Source organism: Bombina bombina, chromosome 2 (genome assembly GCF_027579735.1).
Source record: "Bombina bombina isolate aBomBom1 chromosome 2, aBomBom1.pri, whole genome shotgun sequence".
Classification (NCBI taxonomy): Eukaryota; Metazoa; Chordata; class Amphibia; order Anura; family Bombinatoridae; genus Bombina; species Bombina bombina.
The window spans coordinates 1,328,333,565-1,328,357,161 of record NC_069500.1 but is presented as its reverse complement, the minus strand read 5'-3'; the positions used below and the strand labels follow the sequence as shown (position 1 = coordinate 1,328,357,161).

The following is a 23,597-nucleotide window of genomic DNA, read 5'->3' as shown; positions in this document are numbered from 1 at the left end:
GGCTGGAGTAATTATGCCAGTTCCAGTTCTGGAACAGGGACTGGGGTTTTATTCAAATCTCTTCATTGTACCAAAGAAGGAGAATTCCTTCAGACCAGTTCTGGATCTAAAAATATTGAATCGTTATGTAAGGATACCAACATTCAAAATGGTAACTGTAAGGACTATCCTGCCTTTTGTTCAGCAAGGGCATTATATGTCTACAATAGATTTACAGGATGCATATCTGCATATTCCGATTCATCCAGATCACTATCAGTTTCTGAGATTCTCTTTCCTAGACAAGCATTACCAGTTTGTGGCTCTGCCGTTTGGCCTAGCAACAGCTCCAAGAATTTTTACAAAGGTTCTCGGTGCCCTTCTGTCTAATCAGAGAACAGGGTATTGTGGTATTTCCTTATTTGGACAATATCTTGGTACTTGCTCAGTCTTCACATTTAGTAGAATCTCATACGAATTGACTTGTGTTGTTTCTTCAAGATCATGGTTGGAGGATCAATTTACCAAAAAGTTCATTGATTCCTCAGACACGGGTAACCTTTTAAGGGTTCCAGATAGATTCAGTGTCCATGACTCTATCTTTGACAGACAAGAGACGTCTAAAATTGATATCAGCTTGTCGAAACCTTCAGTCACAATCATTCCCTTCGGTAGTCTTATGCATGGAAATTCTAGGTCTTATGACTACTGCATCGGACGCGATCCCCTTTGCTCGTTTTCACATGCGACCTCTTCAGCTCTGTATGCTGAACCAGTGGTGCAGGGATTACACAAAGATATCTCAATTAATATCTTTAAAACCAATTGTACGACACTCTTTGACGTGGTGGACAGATCACCATCGTTTAGTTCAGGGGGCTTCTTTTGTTCTTCCGACCTGGACTGTAATTTCAACAGATGCAAGTCTTACAGGTTGGGGAGCTGTGTGGGGGTCTCTGACAGCACAAGGGGTTTGGGAATCTCAGGAGGTGTGATTACCGATCAATATTTTGGAACTCCGTGCAATTTTCAGAGCTCTTCAGTCTTGGCCTCTTCTAAAGAGAGAATCATTCATTTGTTTTCAGACAGACAATGTCACAACTGTGGCATACATCAACCATCAAGGAGGGACTCACAGTCCTCTGGCTATGAAAGAAGTATCTCAAATTCTGGTATGGGCGGAATACAGCTCCTGTCTAGTTTCTGCGGTTCATATCCCAGGTATAGACAATTGGGAAGCGGATTATCTCAGTCGCCAAACGTTACATCCGGGCGAATGGTCTCTTCACCCAGAGGTATTTCTTCAGAATGTTCAAATGTGGTGACTTCCAGAAATAGATCTGATGGCTTCTCATCTAAACAAGAAACTTCCCAGGTATCTGTCCAGATCCAGGGATCCTCAAGCGGAAGCAGTGGATGCATTGTCACTTCCTTGGAAGTATCATCCTGCCTATATCTTTCCGCCTCTATTTCTTCTTCCAAGATTCTGAAGGAATGCTCGTTTGTTCTGCTGGTAGCTCCAGCATGGCCTCACAGGTTTTTGTATGCGGATCTTGTCCGGATGGCCTCTTGCCAACGTGGACTCTTCCGTTAAGGCCAGACCTTCTGTCGCAAGGTCCTTTTTTCCATCAGGATCTCAAATCCTTAAATTTAAAGGTATGGAGATTGAACGCTTGATTCTTAGTCAAAGAGGTTTCTCTGACTCTGTGATTAATACTGTGTTACAGGCTCGTAAATCTGTTTCTAGGGAGATATATTATAGAGTCTGGAAGACTTATATTTCTTGGTGTCTTTCTCATCATTTTTCCTGGCATTCTTTTAGAATTCCGAGAATTTTACAGTTTCTTCAGGATGGTTTGGATAAAGGTTTGTCTGCAAGTTCCTTGAAAGGACAAATCTCTGCTCTTTCTGTTCTTTTTAACAGAAAGATTGCTAATCTTCCTGATATTCATTGTTTTGTACAAGCTTTGGTTCGTATAAAACCTGTCATTAAGTCAATTTCTCCTCCTTGGAGTTTGAATTTGGTTCTGGGGGCTCTTCAAGCTCCTCCGTTTGAACCTATGCATTCATTGGACATTAAATTACTTTCTTGGAAAGTTTTGTTCCTTTTGGCCATCTCTTCTGCCAGAAGAGTCTCTGAATTATCTGCTCTTTCTTGTGAGTCTCCTTTTCTGATTTTTCACCAGGATAAGGCGGTGTTGCGAACTTCTTTTAAATTTTTACCTAAGGTTGTGAATTCCAACAACATTAGTAGAGAAATTGTGGTTCCTTCATTATGTCCTAATCCTAAGAATTCTAAGGAGAAATCATTGCATTCTTTGGATGTAGTTAGAGCTTTGAAATATTATGTTGAAGCTACTAAGAATTTCCGAAAGACTTCTAGTCTATTTGTTATCTTTTCCGGTTCTAGGAAAGGTCAGAAGGCCTCTGCCATTTCTTTGGCATCTTGGTTGAAATCTTTAATTCATCATGCTTATGTCGAGTCGGGTAAAACTCTGCCTCAAAGGATTACAGCTCATTCTACTAGGTCAGTTTCTACTTCCTGGGCGTTTAGGAATGAAGCTTCGGTTGATCAGATTTGCAAAGCAGCAACTTGGTCTTCTTTGCATACTTTTACTAAATTCTACCATTTTGATGTGTTTTCTTCTTCTGAAGCTGTCTTTGGTAGAAAAGTTCTTCAGGCAGCTGTTTCAGTTTGAATCTTCTGCTTATATTTTCAGTTTTTTTCTTTATAAGATTTAAACTTTATTTTTGGGTGTGGATTTTTTTCAGCGGAATTGGCTGTCTTTATTTTATCCCTCCCTCTCTAGTGACTCTTGCGTGGAAGATCCACATCTTGGGTAGTCATTATCCCATACGTCACTAGCTCATGGACTCTTGCTAATTACATGAAAGAAAACATAATTTATGTAAGAACTTACCTGATAAATTCATTTCATTCATATTAGCAAGAGTCCATGAGGCCCACCCTTTTTTTGTGGTGGTTATGATTTTTTTGTATAAAGCACAATTATTCCAATTCCTTATATTTATGCTTCGCACTTTTTTCTTATCACCCCACTTCTTGGCTATTCGTTAAACTGATTTGTGGGTGTGGTGAGGGGTGTATTTATAGGCATTTTGAGGTTTGGGAAACTTTGCCCCTCCTGGTAGGAATGTATATCCCATACGTCACTAGCTCATGGACTCTTGCTAATATGAAAGAAATGAATTTATCAGGTAAGTTCTTACATAAATTATGTTTTCATCAAAGAAGGAAGCATATTAATTAAAGGGACATGAAACCCAATTTTTTTCTTCCATGATTTAGAAAGAGCATACAATTATAAACAACTTTCTAATTTACTTCTATTATCTAATTTGCTTCATTCTCTTGATATTCTTTGCTGAAAAGCATATCTAGATATGCTTAGTAGCTGCTAATTGATAGCTGCACATAGATGCCTCCTGTGATTGGCTCACCATGTGCATTGCTATTTCTTAATTAAAGAAAATCTAAAGAATGCAGCAAATTAGATAATAGAAGTAAATTGGAATGTTGTTTAAAATTGTATTCTCTACGTTAATCATTAAATATTTTTTTGGGTATAGTGTCCCTTTAATAGAAGTAAATTGGAACGTTGTTTAAGATTGTATGCTCTTTCTAAATCATGAATCTCTATTTATGACTTTACTGTCCCTTTTAATTGAGTCTTTGCTATTGTTTTAAGATCTGGAGGTATTTAGACATCTTCATATGAACTATTAATCCATTCATTGAATTACTATTCCCAACTGTATAATCACTGGAACTTCAAGATTTGGAAAACATAACCTCAATAGACTGCAGATTGTTGCATTTGTTTATTTGGTGTTGGTGACAGATGATTGTGTGCACAATTCTTGGCTTTCTAGAAGCACAAAAGACAGACGTCAGAACACAACCTGAGGCAGATTCCCTAAATGAAAGCACTAAGTGCATCAAAATATACTGTTTTCATTTGTAGGCAATCTGCCTTTTGGATTGTGCTATATGAGATATTTAAAGACCAATTTTAAATGTTTAGGATAAGATGCACTTTTTATTAGACTTTTTAGTATATACATATTTCTGTTTTCTATGAGGGGAGTTTAAACATTGTGTATTCTATGTTTCTCTTGTTAAGTGTATCCAGTCCACGGATCATCCATTACTTGTGGGATATTCTCCTTCCCAACAGGAAGTTGCAAGAGGATCACCCACAGCAGAGCTGCTATATAGCTCCTCCCCTCACTGCCATATCCAGTCATTCTCTTGCAACTCTCAACAAAGAAGGAGGTCGTAAGAGGACTGTGGTGTTTTATACTTAGTTTATTTCTTCAATCAAAAGTTTGTTATTTTTAAATGGTACCGGAGCGTACTGTTTATCTCAGGCAGTATTTAGAAGAAGAATCTGCCTGCGTTTTCTATGATCTTAACAGAAGTAACTAAGATCCATTGTTGTTCTCACTTATTCTGAGGAGTGAGGTAACTTCAGAGGGGAATGGTGTGCAGGTTTTCCTGCGATAAGGTATGTGCAGTTAATATTTTTCTAGGGATGGAATTTGCTAGAAAATGCTGCTGATACCGAAGCAATGTAAGTAAAGCCTTAAATGCAGTGATAGCGACTGGTATCAGGCTTATTAACAGAGATACATACTCTTATAAAAGTGTAATATAAAAAGTTTGCTGGCATGTTTAATCGTTTTTTATATATGTTTGGTGATAAAACTTATTGGGGCCTAGTTTTTTCCACATGGCTGGCTTGATTTTTGCCTAGTTTCCTGAGGCTTTCCACTGTTGTAATATGAGTGGGAGGGGCCTATTTTAGCGTTTTTTTTGCACAGCAAAAATTACAGACACAGACATCCAGCTTCTTCCTGCATGTTCCAGGGCATCTCTGGAGGGCTCAAAGGGCTTCAAAGTCGTTTTTGAGGGAGGTAAAAAGCCACAGTAGAGCTGTGGCAGTTGTTGTGACTGTTTGAAAAACGTTTTTGTCATTTACTATTCCGTTTTTGGTATTAAGGGGTTAATCATCCATTTGCAAGTGGGTGCAATGCTCTGCTAATTTTTACATACACTGTAAAAATTTCGTTAGTGTAACTGCCTTTTTTCACTGTTATTTCAAATTTTGACAAAATTTGTGTTTCTTAAAGGCACGGTAACATTTTTTATATTGCTTGTAAACTTGTTTAAAAGTGTTTTCCAAGCTTGCTAGTCTCATTGCTAGTCTGTATAAACATGTCTGACACAGAGGAAACTTGTTCATTATGTTTGAAAGCCATGGTGGAGCCCCATAGGAGAATGTGTACTAAATGTATTGATTTCACCTTAAACAGTAAAGATCAGTCTTTATCTATAAAACAATTATCACCAGAGGGTTCTGTTGAGGGGGAAGTTATGCCGACTAACTCTCCCCACGTGTCAGACCCTTCGCCTCCCGCTCAGGGGACGCACGCTAGTATGGCGCCAATTACATCAGGGACGCCCATAGCGATTACCTTGCAGGATATGGCTGCAATCATGAATAATACCCTGTCAGAGGTATTATCCAGATTGCCTGAATTAAGAGGCAAGCGCGATACCTCTGGGGTTAGAAGAGATTCAGAGCGCGCAGATGCTGTAAGAGCCATGTCTTATACTGCGTCACAATATGCAGAACATGAGGACGGAGAGCTTCAGTCTGTGGGTGACGTCTCTGACTCGGGGAAACCTGATTCAGAGATTTCTAATTTTAAATTTAAGCTTGAGAACCTCCGTGTATTGCTTGCGGAGGTATTAGCTGCTCTGAATGACTGTAACACAGTTGCAGTACCAGAGAAATTGTGTAGGCTGGATAAATACTATGCGGTGCCGGTGTGTACTGATGTTTTTCCTATACCTAAAAGGCTTACAGAAATTATTAGCAAGGAGTGGGATAGACCGGGTGTGCCTTTTTCCCCACCTCCTATTTTTAGAAAAATGTTTCCACTAGACGCCACTACACGGGACTTATGGCAGACGGTCCCTAAGGTGGAGGGAGCAGTTTCTACTTTAGCAGTGTACCACTATCCCGGTTGAGGATAGTTGTGCTTTTTCAGATCCAATGGATACAAAATTGGACGGTTGCCTTAAGAAAATGTTTTCTTCTGTTAAGTGTGATCAGTCCACGGGTCATCATTACTTCTGGGATATTACTCCTCCCCAACAGGAAGTGCAAGAGGATTCACCCAGCAGAGCTGCATATAGCTCCTCCCCTCTACGTCACTCCCAGTCATTCTCTTGCACCCAACGACTAGATAGGAGGTGTGAGAGGACTATGGTGATTATACTTAGTTTTATATCTTCAATCAAAAGTTTGTTATTTTAAAATAGCACCGGAGTGTGTTATTACCTCTCTGGCAGAGTTTGAAGAAGAATCTACCAGAGTTTTTGCTATGATTTTAGCCGGAGTAGTTAAGATCATATTGCTGTTTCTCGGCCATCTGAGGAGAGGTAAACTTCAGATCAGGGGACAGCGGGCAGATGAATCTGCATAGAGGTATGTAGCAGTTTTTATTTTCTGACAATGGAATTGATGAGAAAATCCTGCCATACCGATATAATGTCATGTATGTATACTTTACACTTCAGTATTCTGGGGAATGGTACTTCACTAGAATTACACTGTAAGAAGCACATAAAGCTGTTTAATAACTAGAGATTATGTTTAACGTTTTTGCTGGAATGTAAAATCGTTTTCATTTGCTGAGGTACTGAGTGAATAAATGTTTGGGCACTATTTTTCCACTTGGCAGTTGCTTAATCTTTTTTCTGACAGTTTCTGTTCTCTCTCACTGCTGTGTGTGAGGGGGAGGGGCCGTTTTTTGGCGCTTTTGCTACGCATCAAATATTTCAGTCAGCAGCTCATTGTATTTCCTACATGATCCGGTTCATCTCTACAGAGCTCAGGGGTCTTCAAAACTTATTTTGAGGGAGGTAATTTCTCTCAGCAGAGCTGTGAGAATTATAGTTGACTGAGATAAAAAAACGTTTATTCTGTAATTTGTTTCCTGCTTTCAGAATTTGTTATCTTTGCTAATGGGATTAAACCTTTGCTAAAGTTGTGTTGTTTACACTATAACTGTTTTCAATTTATTAATTTTCAACTGTCATAGATCTTCTGTGCTTCTTAAAGGCACAGTACGTTTTTATTCTAATTGAATTGTATTTCCTAGTTGCAAGTTTATTTGCTAGTGTGTTAAACATGTCTGATTCAGAGGATGATACCTGTGTCATTTGTTGCAATGCCAAAGTGGAGCCCAATAGAAATTTATGTACTAACTGTATTGATGCTACTTTAAATAAAAGTCAATCTGTACAAATTGAACAAATTTCACCAAACAACGAGGGGAGAGTTATGCCGACTAACTCGCCTCACGTGTCAGTACCTGCATCTCCCGATCGGGAGGTGCGTGATATTGTAGCGCCGAGTACATCTGGGCGGTCATTACAAATCACATTACAGGATATGGCTACTGTTATGACTGAAGTTTTGGCTAAATTACCAGAACTAAGAGGTAAGCGTGATCACTCTGGGGTGAGAACAGAGTGCGCTGATAATATTAGGGCCATGTCAGACACTGCGTCACAGGTGGCAGAACATGAGGACGGAGAACTTCATTCTGTGGGTGACGGTTCTGATCCAAACAGACTGGATTCAGATATTTCAAATTTTAAATTTAAACTGGAAAACCTCCGTGTATTACTAGGGGAGGTGTTAGCGGCTCTGAATGATTGTAACACAGTTGCAATACCAGAGAAAATGTGTAGGTTGGATAAATATTTTGCGGTACCGGCGAGTACTGAGGTTTTTCCTATACCTAAGAGACTTACTGAAATTGTTACTAAGGAGTGGGATAGACCCGGTGTGCCGTTCTCACCCCCTCCGATATTTAGAAAAATGTTTCCAATAGACGCCACCACACGGGACTTATGGCAAACGGTCCCTAAGGTGGAGGGAGCAGTTTCTACTTTAGCTAAGCGTACCACTATCCCGGTGGAGGATAGCTGTGCTTTTTCAGATCCAATGGATAAAAAATTAGAGGGTTACCTTAAGAAAATGTTTGTTCAACAAGGTTTTATATTGCAACCCCTTGCATGCATTGCGCCGATCACGGCTGCAGCGGCATTCTGGATTGAGTCTCTGGAAGAGAACATTAGTTCAGCTACTCTGGACGACATTACGGACAGGCTTAGAGTCCTTAAACTAGCTAATTCATTCATTTCGGAGGCCGTAGTACATCTTACTAAACTTACGGCGAAGAATTCAGGATTCGCCATTCAGGCACGCAGGGCGCTGTGGCTAAAATCCTGGTCAGCTGATGTTACTTCTAAGTCTAAATTGCTTAATATACCTTTCAAAGGGCAGACCTTATTCGGGCCCGGGTTGAAAGAGATTATCGCTGACATTACAGGAGGTAAAGGCCATGCCCTGCCTCAGGACAAAGCCAAAGCTAAGGCTAGACAGCCTAATTTTCGTTCCTTTCGTAATTTCAAAGCTGGAGCAGCATCAACTTCCTCTGCACCAAAACAGGAAGGAGCCGTTGCTCGCTACAGACAAGGCTGGAAACCTAACCAGTCCTGGAACAAGGGCAAGCAGACCAGGAAACCTGCTGCTGCCCCTAAAACAGCATGAATTGATGGCCCCCGATCCGGGATCGGATCTAGTGGGGGGCAGACTTTCTCTCTTCGCCCAGGCTTGGGCAAGAGATGTCCAGGATCCCTGGGCGCTAGAGATAATATCTCAGGGATACCTTCTGGACTTCAAATACTCTCCTCCAAGAGAGAGATTTCATCTGTCAAGGTTGTCAACAATCCAGACAAAGAAAGAAGCGTTTCTACGCTGCGTACAAGAGCTCTTGTTAATGGGAGTAATCCATCCTGTTCCACGATCGGAACAGGGACAGGGGTTTTACTCAAATCTGTTTGTGGTTCCCAAAAAAGAGGGAACTTTCAGACCAATCCTGGACTTAAAGATCCTAAACAAATTCCTAAGAGTTCCATCGTTCAAGATGGAGACTATTCGGACAATTTTACCTATGATCCAAGAGGGTCAGTACATGACCACTGTAGATTTAAAAGATGCCTACCTTCACATACCGATTCACAAAGATCATTACCGGTACCTAAGGTTTGCCTTCCTAGACAGGCATTACCAGTTTGTGGCTCTTCCATTCGGATTGGCTACAGCTCCAAGAATCTTCACAAAGGTTCTGGGTGCTCTTCTGGCGGTACTAAGACCGCGGGGAATCTCGGTAGCTCCATACCTAGACAACATTCTGATTCAAGCTTCAAGCTTTCAAACTGCCAAGTCTCATACAGAGTTAGTACTGGCATTTCTAAGGTCACATGGATGGAAGGTGAACGAAAAGAAAAGTTCACTCGTTCCACTCACAAGAGTTCCCTTCCTGGGGACTCTTATAGATTCTGTAGAAATGAAGATTTACCTGACAGAGGACAGGCTAACAAGACTTCAAAGTGCTTGCCGCACCCTTCATTCCATTCAACACCCGTCAGTGGCTCAATGCATGGAGGTAATCGGCTTAATGGTAGCGGCAATGGACATAGTACCCTTTGCACGCTTACACCTCAGACCACTGCAACTGTGCATGCTAAGTCAGTGGAATGGGGATTACTCAGACTTATCCCCTTCTCTGAATCTGGATCAAGAGACCAGAAATTCTCTTCTATGGTGGCTTTCTCGGCCACATCTGTCCAGGGGGATGCCATTCAGCAGACCAGACTGGACAATTGTAACAACAGACGCCAGCCTTCTAGGTTGGGGTGCCGTCTGGAATTCTCTGAAGGCTCAGGGACAATGGAGTCAGGAGGAGCTTCTCCTGCCAATAAACATTCTGGAATTGAGAGCAGTTCATAATGCCCTCCTGGCTTGGCCCCAGTTGACAACTCGGGGGTTCATCAGGTTTCAGTCGGACAACATCACGACTGTAGCTTACATCAACCATCAGGGAGGGACAAGAAGCTCCCTAGCTATGATGGAAGTATCAAAGATAATTCGCTGGGCAGAGTCTCACTCTTGCCACCTGTCAGCAATCCACATCCCGGGAGTGGAGAACTGGGAGGCGGATTTCTTAAGTCGTCAGACTTTTCATCCGGGGGAGTGGGAACTCCACCCGGAGGTCTTTGCCCAAATACTTCGACGTTGGGGCAAACCAGAGATAGATCTCATGGCGTCTCGACAGAACGCCAAGCTTCCTCGTTACGGGTCCAGATCCAGGGATCCAGGAGCAGTCCTGATAGATGCCCTGACAGCACCTTGGGACTTCAGGATGGCTTACGTGTTTCCACCCTTCCCGATGCTTCCTCGATTGATTGCCAGAATCAAACAAGAGAGAGCATCAGTGATTCTAATAGCTCCTGCGTGGCCACGCAGGACTTGGTATGCAGACCTGGTGGACATGTCATCCTGTCCACCTTGGTCTCTACCTCTGAAACAGGACCTTCTGATACAGGGTCCCTTCAAACATCAAAATCTAACTTCTCTGAAGCTGACTGCTTGGAAATTGAACGCTTGATTTTATCAAGACGTGGGTTTTCTGAGTCAGTTATTGATACCTTAATACAGGCTAGGAAGCCTGTTACCAGAAAGATTTACCATAAGATATGGCGTAAATACCTATATTGGTGTGAATCCAAAGGTTACTCTTGGAGTAAGGTTAGGATTCCTAGGATATTGTCTTTTCTACAAGAAGGTTTAGAAAAGGGTTTATCTGCTAGTTCATTAAAGGGACAGATCTCAGCTCTGTCCATTCTGTTACACAAACGTCTGTCAGAAGTTCCTGACGTCCAGGCTTTTTGTCAGGCTTTGGCCAGGATTAAGCCTGTGTTTAAAACTGTTGCTCCACCATGGAGTTTAAACCTTGTTCTTAATGTTTTACAGGGCGTTCCGTTTGAACCCCTTCATTCCATTGATATAAAGTTGTTATCTTGGAAAGTTCTATTTTTAATGGCTATTTCCTCGGCTCGAAGAGTCTCTGAATTATCAGCCTTACATTGTGATTCTCCTTATTTGATTTTTCATTCGGATAAGGTAGTTCTGCGTACTAAACCTGGGTTCTTACCTAAGGTAGTTACTAACAGGAATATCAATCAAGAGATTGTTGTTCCTTCCTTGTGCCCAAATCCTTCTTCGAAGAAGGAACGTCTACTGCACAACCTGGATGTAGTCCGTGCTCTAAAATTTTACTTACAGGCAACTAAGGAATTTCGACAAACGTCTTCTCTGTTTGTCGTTTACTCTGGGCAGAGGAGAGGTCAAAAAGCTTCTGCTACCTCTTTCTTTTTGGCTTCGTAGCATAATTCGTTTAGCTTATGAGACTGCTGGACAGCAGCCTCCTGAAAGAATTACAGCTCATTCTACTAGAGCTGTGGCTTCCACTTGGGCCTTCAAGAATGAGGCCTCTGTTGAGCAGATTTGCAAGGCTGCAACTTGGTCTTCGCTTCATACTTTTTCCAAATTTTACAAATTTGACACTTTTGCTTCATCGGAGGCTATTTTTGGGAGAAAGGTTCTTCAGGCAGTGGTTCCTTCTGTATAAAGAGCCTGCCTATCCCTCCCGTCATCCGTGTACTTTTGCTTTGGTATTGGTATCCCAGAAGTAATGATGACCCGTGGACTGATCACACTTAACAGAAGAAAACATAATTTATGCTTACCTGATAAATTCCTTTCTTCTGTAGTGTGATCAGTCCACGGCCCGCCCTGTTTTTAAGGCAGGTAAATATTTTTTAATTTATACTCCAGTCACCACTTCACCCTTGGCTTTTTCTTTCTCGTTGGTCCTTGGTCGAATGACTGGGAGTGACGTAGAGGGGAGGAGCTATATGCAGCTCTGCTGGGTGAATCCTCTTGCACTTCCTGTTGGGGAGGAGTAATATCCCAGAAGTAATGATGACCCGTGGACTGATCACACTACAGAAGAAAGGAATTTATCAGGTAAGCATAAATTATGTTTTTTCAACAAGGTTTTATTTTACAGCCCCTTGCATGCATTGCGCCTGTCACTGCTGCGGTGGCATTCTGGTTTGAGGCCCTGGAAGAGGCCATCCATACAGCTCCATTGACTGAAATTATTGACAAGCTTAGAACGCTTAAGCTAGCTAACTCATTTGTTTCTGATGCCATTGTTTATTTGACTAAACTAACGGCTAAGAATTCCGGATTCGCCATCCAGGCGCGTAGGGCGTTATGGCTTAAATCCTGGTCAGCTGACGTGACTTCAAAGTCTAAGTTACTCAACATTCCTTTCAAGGGGCAGACCTTATTCGGGCCTGGCTTGAAGGAAATTATTGCTGACATTACTGGAGGTAAGGGTCATACCCTTCCTCAGGACAGGGCCAAATCAAAGGCCAAACAGTCTAATTTTCGTGCCTTTCGAAATTTCAAGGCAGGAGCAGCATCAACTTCCTCCGCTTCAAGACAAGAGGGAACTGTTGCTCATTCCAGACATGCCTGGAAACCTAACCAGTCCTGGAACAAGGGCAAGCAGGCCAGAAAGCCTGCTGCTGCCCCCAAGACAGCATGAAGGAACGGCCCCCTATCCGGAAACGGATCTAGTGGGGGGCAGACTTTCTCTCTTCGCCCAGACGTGGGCAAGAGATGTTCAGAATCCCTGGGCGTTGGAGATCATATCTCAGGGATATCTTCTGGACTTCAAAGCTTCTCCTCCACAAGGGAGATTTCATCTTTCAAGGTTATCAGCAAACCAGATAAAGAAAGAGGCATTCCTAAGCTGTGTGCAAGACTTCCTAGTAATGGGATCTAAAGATCTTAAACAAATTCCTCAGAGTTCCATCATTCAAAATGGAAACTATTCGGACCATCCTACCCATGATCCAAGAGGGTCAGTACATGACCACAGTGGACTTAAAGGATGCCTACCTTCACATACCGATTCACAAAGATCATCATCGGTTCCTAAGGTTTGCCTTTCTAGACAGGCATTACCAATTTGTAGCTCTTCCCTTTGGGTTGGCTACAGCCCCGAGAATTTTTACAAAGGTTCTGGGCTCACTTCTGGCGGTTCTAAGACCGCGGGGCATAGCGGTGGCTCCTTATCTAGACGACATCCTGATACAGGCGTCAAGCTTTCAAATTGCCAAGTCTCATACAGAGATAGTTCTGGCATTTCTGAGGTCGCATGGGTGGAAAGTGAACATGGAAAAGAGTTCTCTATCCCCACTCAGAAGAGTCTCCTTCCTAGGGACTCTTATAGATTCTGTAGAGATGAAAATTTACCTGACGGAGTCCAGGTTATCAAAACTTCTAAATTCTTGCCGTGTCCTTCATTCCATTCCACGCCCGTCAGTGGCTCAGTGCATGGAAGTAATCGGCTTAATGGTAGCGGCAATGGACATAGTGCCATTTGCGCGCCTGCATCTCAGACCGCTGCAATTATGCATGCTAAGTCAGTGGAATGGGGATTACTCAGATTTGTCCCCTCTACTAAATCTGGATCAAGAGACCAGAGATTCTCTTCTCTGGTGGCTATCTCGGGTCCATCTGTCCAAGGGTATGTCTTTTCTCAGGCCAGATTGGATGATTGTAACAACAGATGCCAGCCTTCTAGGTTGGGGTGCAGTCTGGAACTCCCTGAAGGCTCAGGGATCGTGGACTCAGGAGGAGAAACTCCTACCAATAAAAATTCTAGCTTGGCCTCAGTTAGCAATCCTGAGGTTCATCAGATTTCAGTCGGACAACATCACGACTGTGGCTTACATCAACCATCAAGGGGGAACCAGAAGTTCCGTAGCGATGTTAGAAGTCTCAAAGAAAATTCGCTGGGCAGAGTCTCACTCTTGCCACCTGTCAGCGATCCACATCCCAGGCGTAGAGAACTGGGAGGCGGATTTTCTAAGTCGTCAGACTTTTCATCCGGGGGAGTGGGAACTCCATCCGGAGGTGTTTGCTTAACTGGTCCAGCGTTGGGGCAAACCAGAATTGGATCTCATGGCATCTCGCCAGAACGCCAAGCTTCCTTGTTACGGGTCCAGGTCCATGGACCCAGAAGCGACGCTGATAGATGCTCTAGCAGCGCCTTGGTTCTTCAACCTGGCTTATGTGTTTCCACCGTTTCCTCTGCTCCCTCGACTGATTGCCAAAATCAAACAGGAGAGAGCATTGGTGATTCTTATAGCGCCTGCGTGGCCACGCAGGACCTGGTATGCAGACCTAGTTGACATGTCATCCTTTCCGCCATGGACTCTGCCTCTGAGACAGGACCTTCTAATACAAGGTCCTTTCAATCATCCAAATCTAATTTCTCTGAGACTGACTGCATGGAGATTGAACGCTTGATTCTATCAAAGCGTGGCTTCTCCGAGTCAGTCATTGATACCTTAATACAGGCACGAAAGCCTGTCACCAGGAAAATCTACCACAAGATATGGCGTAAATATCTTTATTGGTGTGAATCCAAGAATTACTCATAGAGTAAGGTTAGGATTCCTAGGATATTGTCCTTTCTCCAAGAGGGTTTGGACAAAGGATTATCAGCTGGTTCCTTAAAAGGACAGATTTCTGCTCTGTCTATTCTTTTGCACAAGCGTCTGGCAGAGGTTCCAGACGTCCAGGCATTTTGTCAGGCTTTGGTTAGAATTAAGCCTGTGTTTAAACCTGTTGCTCCCCCGTGGAGCTTAAACTTGGTTCTTAAAGTTCTTCAAGGAGTTCCGTTTGAACCCCTTCATTCCATTGATATTAAACTTTTATCTTGGAAAGTTCTGTTTTTGATGGCTATTTCCTCGGCTCGGAGAGTCTCTGAGCTATCTGCCTTACAATGTGATTCTCCTTATCTGATTTTTCATGCAGATAAGGTAGTTCTGCGTACCAAACCTGGGTTTTTACTTAAGGTGGTTTCTAACAAGAATATCAATCAAGAGATTGTTGTTCCATCATTGTGTCCTAATCCTTCTTCAAAGAAGGAACGTCTTTTACATAATCTGGACGTAGTCCGTGCCTTGAAGTTTTACTTACAAGCTACTAAAGATTTTCGTCAAACATCTTCCCTGTTTGTCGTTTACTCTGGACAGAGGAGAGGTCAAAAAGCTTCGTCAACCTCTCTTTTCTCCAACATAGGTGTGTCCGGTCCACGGCGCCATCCTTACTTGTGGGATATTCTCTTCCCCAACAGGAAATGGCAAAGAGCCCAGCAAAGCTGGTCATATGATCCCTCCTAGGCTCCGCCTACCCCAGTCATTCTCTTTGCCGTTGCACAGGCAACATCTCCACGGAGATGGCTAAGAGTTTTTTGGTGTTTAAATGTAGTTTTTATTCTTCAATCAAGTGTTTGTTATTTTAAAATAGTGCTGGTATGTACTATTTACTCTGAAACAGAAAAGAGAAGAAGATTTCTGTTTGTGAGAGGAAGATGATTTTAGCAAACGTTACAAAAATCGATTGCCGTTTCCACACAGGACTGTTGAGATGAAGTAACTTCAGTTGGGGGAAGCAGTTGGCAGACTTTTCTGCCTGAGGTATGATGGCCACATTTCTAACACGACTTGGTAATGCTGGAAGGCTGTCATTTTCCCTATGGGGACCGGTAATCCATTTTCTTAGATTAAGTAAAAGAATAAAGGCTTTATAAGGGCTTAAAAAAACTGGTAGACATTTTTCTGGGCTAAAACGATTATTTGCTAAGCATATTTGACAGATTATAGCGCTTTATAGTTATTATAATCTTGGGGATTGTTGTTAAAAAACGGCAGGCACTGTATGGACACCTTTTTCAGATGGGGGCCTTCTCTAGTCATAGGCAGAGCCTCATTTTCGCGCCACTAATGCGCAGTTGTTTTTGGAAGGCAAGGCATGCAGATGCATGTGTGAGGAGCTAAGATCCACTGAAAAAGCTTATAGAAGGCGTCATTTGGTATCGTATTCCCCTCTGGGCTTGGTTGGGTCTCAGCAAAGCAGATTCCTGGGACTGTATAGGGGTTAAATGTAAAAACGGCTCCGGTTCCGTTATTTTAAGGGTTAAAGCTTTCAAATTTGGTGTGCAATACTTTTAAGGCTTTAAGACACTGTGGTGAAATTTTGGTGAATTTTGAACAATTGCTTCATACTTTTTCGCATATTCAGTAATAAAGTGTGTTCTGTTTAAAATTTAAAGTGACAGTAACGGTTTTATTTTAAAACGTTTTTTGTGCTTTGTTGACAAGTTTAAGCCTGTTTAACATGTCTGAACCATCAGATAAACGATGTTCTATATGTATGAAAGCCAATGTGTCTCCCCATTTAAATATATGTGATAATTGTGACATGGTCTCCAAACAAAGTAGGGACAATGATGCCACAGATAATAATAGTGCCCAAGATGATTCTTCAGATGAGGGGAGTAAGCATGGTACTGCATCACCCCCTTCTGTGTCTACACCAGTTTTGCCCACACAAGAGGCCCCTAGTACATCTAGTGCGCCAATACTTATTACTATGCAACAATTAACGGCTGTTATGGATAATTCTATTGCAAATATTTTATCTAAAATGCCTACTTATCAAAGAAAGCGCGATTGCTCTGTTTTAAACACTGAAGAGCAAGAGGACGCTGATGATAACGCTTCTGACATACCCTCACACCAATCTGAAGGGGCCAGGAGGGAGGTTTTGTCTGAGGGAGAAATTTCAGATTCAGGAAAAATTTCTCAACAAGCTGAACCTGATGTTGTAACATTTAAATTTAAATTAGAACATCTCCGCGCACTACTTAAGGAGGTATTATCTACTCTGGATGATTGTGACAATTTGGTCATTCCAGAGAAATTATGTAAGATGGACAAGTTCCTAGAGGTTCCGGTGCCCCCCGATGTTTTTCCTGTACCCAAGCGGGTGGCGGACATAGTAAACAAGGAATGGGAAAGGCCCGGCATACCTTTTGTGCCTCCCCCTATATTTAAGAAATTATTTCCTATAGTCTACCCCAGAAAGGACTTATGGCAGACAGTCCCTAAGGTCGAGGGGGCGGTCTCTACTCTAAACAAACGCACTACTATTCCCATAGAAGATAGTTGTGCTTTTAAAGATCCTATGGATAAAAAATTAGAGGGTTTGCTTAAAAGAATGTTTGTTCAGCAAGGTTACCTTCTTCAACCAATTTCATGCATTGTTCCTGTCACTACGGCAGCGTGTTTCTGGTTCGAAGAACTAGAAAAGTCGCTCAATAAAGAATCTTCGTATGAGGAGGTTATGGACAGAGTTCATGCACTTAAATTGGCTAACTCTTTTATTCTAGATGCTGCTTTGCAATTAGCGAGATTAGCGGCGAAAAATTCAGGGTTTGCTATCGTGGCGCGCAGAGCGCTCTGGCTAAAGTCTTGGTCAGCGGATGTGTCTTCCAAGACAAAATTGCTTAACATCCCTTTCAAGGGCAAAACACTGTTTGGTCCTGATTTGAAAGAGATTATTTCAGACATCACCGGAGGTAAGGGCCACGCCCTTCCTCAGGATAGGTCTTTTAAGGCTAGAAATAAGCCTAATTTTCGTCCCTTTCGCAGAAACGGACCAGCCTCTACTTCTACATCCTCTAAGCAAGAGGGTAATACTTCTCAACCCAAACCAGCCTGGAGACCGATGCAAGGCTGGAACAAGGGTAAGCAGGCCAAGAAGCCTGCCACTGCTACCAAAACAGCATGAAGGGATGGCCCCCGATCCGGGACCGGATCTGGTGGGGGGCAGACTTTCTCTCTTTGCTCAGGCCTGGGCAAGAGATGTTCAGGATCCTTGGGCACTAGAAATAGTTTCTCAAGGTTATCTCCTGGAATTCAAGGAACTACCCCCAAGGGGAAGGTTCCACAGGTCTCAATTATCTTCAAACCAAATAAAAAGACAGGCATTCTTACATTGCGTAGAAGACCTGTTAAGGATGGGAGTAATTCATCCAGTTCCAATAAGAGAACAAGGGATGGGGTTTTACTCCAACCTGTTCATAGTTCCCAAAAAAGAGGGAACATTCAGACCAATTCTAGATCTCAAGATCCTAAACAAATTTCTCAGGGTTCCATCGTTCAAAATGGAAACCATTCGAACGATCCTTCCTACCATCCAGGAAGGTCAATTTATGTCCACAGTGGATTTAAAGGATGCGTACCTCCATATTCCTATCCACAAGGAACATCATCAGTTCCTAAGGTTCGCTTTTCTGGACAAGCATTACCAGTTTGTGGCACTTCCATTCGGATTAGCCACTGCTCCGAGAATTTTCACAAAGGTACTAGGGTCCCTTCTAGCAGTTCTAAGACCAAGGGGCATTGCAGTAGTACCTTACTTGGACGACATCCTGATTCAAGCGTCGTCTCTGTCAAAAGCAAAGGCTCATACGGACATCGTCCTAGCCTTTCTCAGATCTCACGGATGGAAAGTAAACATAGAAAAAAGTTCTCTTTCCCCGTCAACCAGAGTTCCCTTCTTGGGAACAATAATAGACTCCTTAGAAATGAGGATTTTTCTGACAGAGGTCAGAAAATCAAAACTTCTAAGCTCTTGTCAAGTTCTTCATTCTGTTCTTCGTCCTTCCATAGCGCAGTGCATGGAAGTAATAGGATTGATGGTTGCAGCAATGGACATAGTTCCTTTTGCACGAATTCATCTAAGACCATTACAACTGTGCATGCTCAGACAGTGGAATGGGGATTATACAGACTTGTCTCCGACGATTCAAGTAGATCAAAGGACCAGAGATTCACTCCGTTGGTGGCTAATCCTGGACAACCTGTCACAGGGAATGAGCTTCCGCAGACCAGAGTGGGTCATTGTCACGACCGACGCCAGTCTGGTGGGCTGGGGCGCGGTCTGGGAACCCCTGAAAGCTCAGGGTCTATGGTCTCGGGAAGAATCTCTTCTCCCGATAAACATTCTGGAACTGAGAGCGATATTCAATGCTCTCAAAGCTTGGCCTCATCTAGCGGAGGCCAAATTCATAAGGTTTCAATCAGACAACATGACGACAGTTGCATATATCAACCATCAGGGGGGAACAAGGAGTTCCCTGGCGATGGAGGAAGTGACCAAGATAATTCAATGGGCGGAGGATCACTCCTGCCACTTGTCTGCAATCCACATCCCAGGAGTGGAAAATTGGGAAGCGGATTTTCTGAGTCGTCAGACATTCCATCCGGGGGAGTGGGAACTCCACCCGGAAATCTTTGCCCAAATAACTCAATTATGGGGCATTCCAGACATGGATCTGATGGCGTCTCGTCAGAACTTCAAGGTTCCTTGTTACGGGTCCAGATCCAGGGATCCCAAGGCGACTCTAGTAGATGCACTAGTAGCACCTTGGACCTTCAACCTAGCTTATGTTTTCCCACCGTTTCCTCTCATTCCCAGGCTGGTAGCCAGGATCAACCAGGAGAGGGCTTCGGTGATCTTGATAGCTCCTGCGTGGCCACGCAGGACTTGGTATGCAGACCTGGTGAATATGTCATCGGCTCCACCATGGAAGCTACCTTTGAGACAGGACCTTCTTGTTCAAGGTCCATTCGAACATCCAAATCTGGTTTCTCTCCAACTGACTGCTTGGAGATTGAACGCTTGATTTTATCAAAGCGTGGGTTTTCAGATTCTGTAATAGATACTCTGATTCAGGCTAGGAAGCCTGTAACTAGAAAAATTTACCATAAGATATGGAAAAAATATATCTATTGGTGTGAATCTAAAGGATTCCCATGGAACAAGATAAAAATTCCTAGGATTTTATCCTTTCTGCAAGAGGGTTTGGAGAAGGGATTATCTGCAAGTTCTCTGAAGGGACAGATTTCTGCGTTATCTGTTTTACTTCACAAAAGGCTGGCAGCTGTGCCAGACGTTCAAGCGTTTGTTCAGGCTCTGGTTAGAATCAAGCCTGTTTACAGACCCTTGACTCCTCCCTGGAGTCTAAATCTAGTTCTTTCAGTTCTTCAAGGAGTTCCGTTTGAACCCTTACATTCCGTAGATATTAAGTTATTATCTTGGAAAGTTTTGTTTTTGGTTGCAATTTCTTCTGCTAGAAGAGTTTCTGAGTTATCTGCTCTGCAGTGTTCTCCGCCCTATCTGGTGTTCCATGCAGATAAGGTGGTTTTGCGTACTAAGCCTGGTTTTCTTCCGAAAGTTGTTTCCAACAAGAATATTAACCAGGAGATAGTTGTACCTTCTTTGTGCCCAAATCCAGTTTCAAAGAAGGAACGTTTGTTACACAATTTGGACGTAGTCCGTGCTCTAAAATTCAATTTAGAGGCCACTAAAGATTTCAGACAAACTTCTTCTTTGTTTGTTGTTTATTTTGGTAAAAGGAGAGGTCAAAAAGCAACTTCTACCTCTCTTTCCTTTTGGCTTAAAAGCATTATCCGTTTGGCTTATGAGACTGCCGGACGGCAGCCTCCTGAAAGAATCACAGCTCACTCCACTAGGGCTGTGGCTTCCACATGGGCCTTCAAGAACGAGGCTTCTGTTGACCAGATATGTAAGGCAGCGACTTGGTCTTCACTGCACACTTTTGCCAAATTTTACAAATTTGATACTTTTGCTTCTTCAGAGGCTATTTTTGGGAGAAAGGTTTTGCAAGCCGTGGTGCCTTCCATTTAGGTGACCTGATTTGCTCCCTCCCTTCATCCGTGTCCTAAAGCTTTGGTATTGGTTCCCACAAGTAAGGATGACGCCGTGGACCGGACACACCTATGTTGGAGAAAACAGAATTTATGCTTACCTGATAAATTACTTTCTCCAACGGTGTGTCCGGTCCACGGCCCGCCCTGGTTTTTTTAATCAGGTCTGATGAATTATTTTCTCTAACTACAGTCGCCACGGTATCATATGGTTTCTCCTATGCATATTTCCTCCTGTACGTCGGTCGAATGACTGGGGTAGGCGGAGCCTAGGAGGGATCGTATGACCAGCTTTGCTGGGCTCTTTGCCATTTCCTGTTGGGGAAGAGAATATCCCACAAGTAAGGATGACGCCGTGGACCGGACACACCGTTGGAGAAAGTAATTTATCAGGTAAGCATAAATTCTGTTTCCTTTTGGCTTCGGAGCATAATACGCCTAGCCTATGAGACTGCTGGACAGCAGCCCCCTGAAAGGATTACAGCTCATTCTACTAGAGCTGTGGCTTCCACCTGGGCCTTTAAAAATGAGGCCTCTGTTGAACAGATTTGCAAGGCTGCGACTTAGTCTTCGCTTCACACCTTTTCAAAATTTTACAAATTTGATACTTTTGCTTCTTCGGAGGCTGTTTTTGGGAGAAAGGTTCTTCAGGCAGTGGTTCCTTCCGTTTAATCCTGCCTTGTCCCTCCCATCATCCATGTACTTTAGCTTTGGTATTGGTATCCCACAAGTAATGGATGATCCGTGGACTGGATACACTTAACAAGAGAAAACATAATTTATGCTTACCTGATAAATTTATTTCTCCTGTAGTGTATCCAGTCCACGGCCCGCCCTGTCCTTTTAAGGCAGGTCTAAATTTTATTAAAACTACAGTCACCACTGCACCCCATGGTTTTCTCTTTTCTCGGCTTGTTTCGGTTGAATGACTGGATATGGCAGTGAGGGGAGGAGCTATATAGCAGCTCTGCTGTGGGTGATCCTCTTGCAACTTCCTGTTGGGAAGGAGAATATCCCACAAGTAACGGATGAGAAATAAATTTATCAGGTAAGCATAAATTATGTTTTTTCATAGGCTACCTATGCAAATATTAGTCATGGGCATAATTTTGTAGCAGGCAGAGGCATTAGTCTGTTTTCCACACTAGATTTGTTGCACTTTCAAACAAATATATCAGCCTCATTTGTGAAAATTAGGCCCGTGCCTACAAATAATTGTTTTAATTTACATTTATATAACACGCACATATAATATTTATATTTTACTGTCTCACTTTTTCTTCTCTCACCAAAAGTTATATTAGGACAAATAAATATTTAAAACTGCACTACTCCACCATATGCAATAATTTACCTTAAACTTTTAATTTGTATTGTTCTCACATCTACTGGATGTTACATAGAACTACCATCCTTATACATTTTTTTATCAATGTGCTTAATTCTCTTGGTATTTTCTGTTGAAGGAGCAGCAATGCACTACTTGGAGCTAGCTGAACATATCGGCTGAGCTAGTGACAATATGCACATTTACGCAGCCACCTATCACCAGCCAGCTCCCAGTAGTGCATTGATTCTCCTCAGCTTACCTGAGCAACAAAGCAAATAAGATAATAGAAGTTAATTGTAAAGTTCTTAAAACAACGCATGCTCTATCTGAATCATGATATAAATATTTTGTGTTTTATGTCCCTTTAAAGGGACACTCAAGTCAAAATGAACTTTTAATATTCTGATAGAGAACAACAAATTATGGATTTATTCTTGTAAAAGTACAACACACTGAGGTCTGGACAGCTTGCCGTACTTAATATGGCTGCTATGGGGAGTGTTAGAGAACTGTTTTGGGGAGGGATCAAGGAGGTGGGAGGGTTGAGGGAGGGACCCCTACAGTGTAGAAAAAAAAAAAATCCCTAAAGCTGCATACTGGTGGACTTGTCTGCCAGTACCTAAAATAGTGGTGACCAGTGGTGGTGGGGGAGTGAGGGAAGAGAGTTGTTCGGGAGGGTGATCTCTACATTACATCTAAAATTAAACTTACAACCTGATTAACCCCTTCACTGCTGGGAATATTAGAACAGTGGTGTGCAGCTGCAATTAGCGGCTTTCTAATTACCAAAAAGCAACAGCAAAGCCATGCTTGTCTGGTATTTCTGAACTAAAGGGAAACCAGAGCTTATACAACTGTTTCGGTTATGACTGCACAAAAAGTATGTAAATAATTTCAGTGAGAAACCCCAAATTTGTCAACAATTTGATTGCATTTGACGGCTAAACAGTGTCATGAAATATACCAACATCAGCCTAGATAAATACCTTGGGTTGTTTACTAAAAACAGTACATAGTTTTGATAGGTACATAAAAAACAAGGCTCTATTTCTATTTTAACTGGAGTGATAGTAAAAATGCTAAAATGTCTCTGGTAATGTTTTCTCTAAAATTCCCAGTCCTGAAGGGATTAAGACAGCTTTATTGCATGGGAAGGGCAGATGTGTACATTCTAGACCTCTAGTTTTCAAACCTGTCCTCAGGCCTCCCCAACAGGCCAGAGTATCAGGATTACCTTGGATGAGAGTAGGTAAAATAACCATGTTTACTAAGCAGCTAATTATTTCATCTGTGCTCCCGTTCACATAACCTCAAAATGTGGCCTATTAGGGAGGTCTGAGGAGGACAGGTTTGAAAACCAGTGCTCTAGAAGAATAATGGGAATGTGTTCACTCACAGGACATTTTTATTTATTTTTTGTCAATAAGGTCTAAAATGATAAACCACTGCACACACACATTGTATCTGCCTGACAAAAACAAAATTAACCAAATCTCTTGCATTAATTTTTTTATTTTGATTTGCCTGGTTTGTGAAATGCTTTTTGCTGTGGGGTAGTAACGTGTTTCAAAGCATTTATTGATCTCTAACATAGATTTGGAACTGTATCTGTGATTAAGTAGTGAATTCAACTGTTCCACTGAGTATTGGGAGTACATTATTTTTATTTATTTTCTT

The 23,597-nt window shown here is 42.4% G+C and overlaps 1 protein-coding gene across 1 annotated transcript in view; it reads left to right on the top strand.

Moving 5' to 3' along the window:
• HTT (huntingtin) overlaps positions 1–23,597 on the top strand; it is a gene marked incomplete in the record, with an annotated part of 1,068,170 nt that overhangs the window by 79,513 nt on the left and 965,060 nt on the right.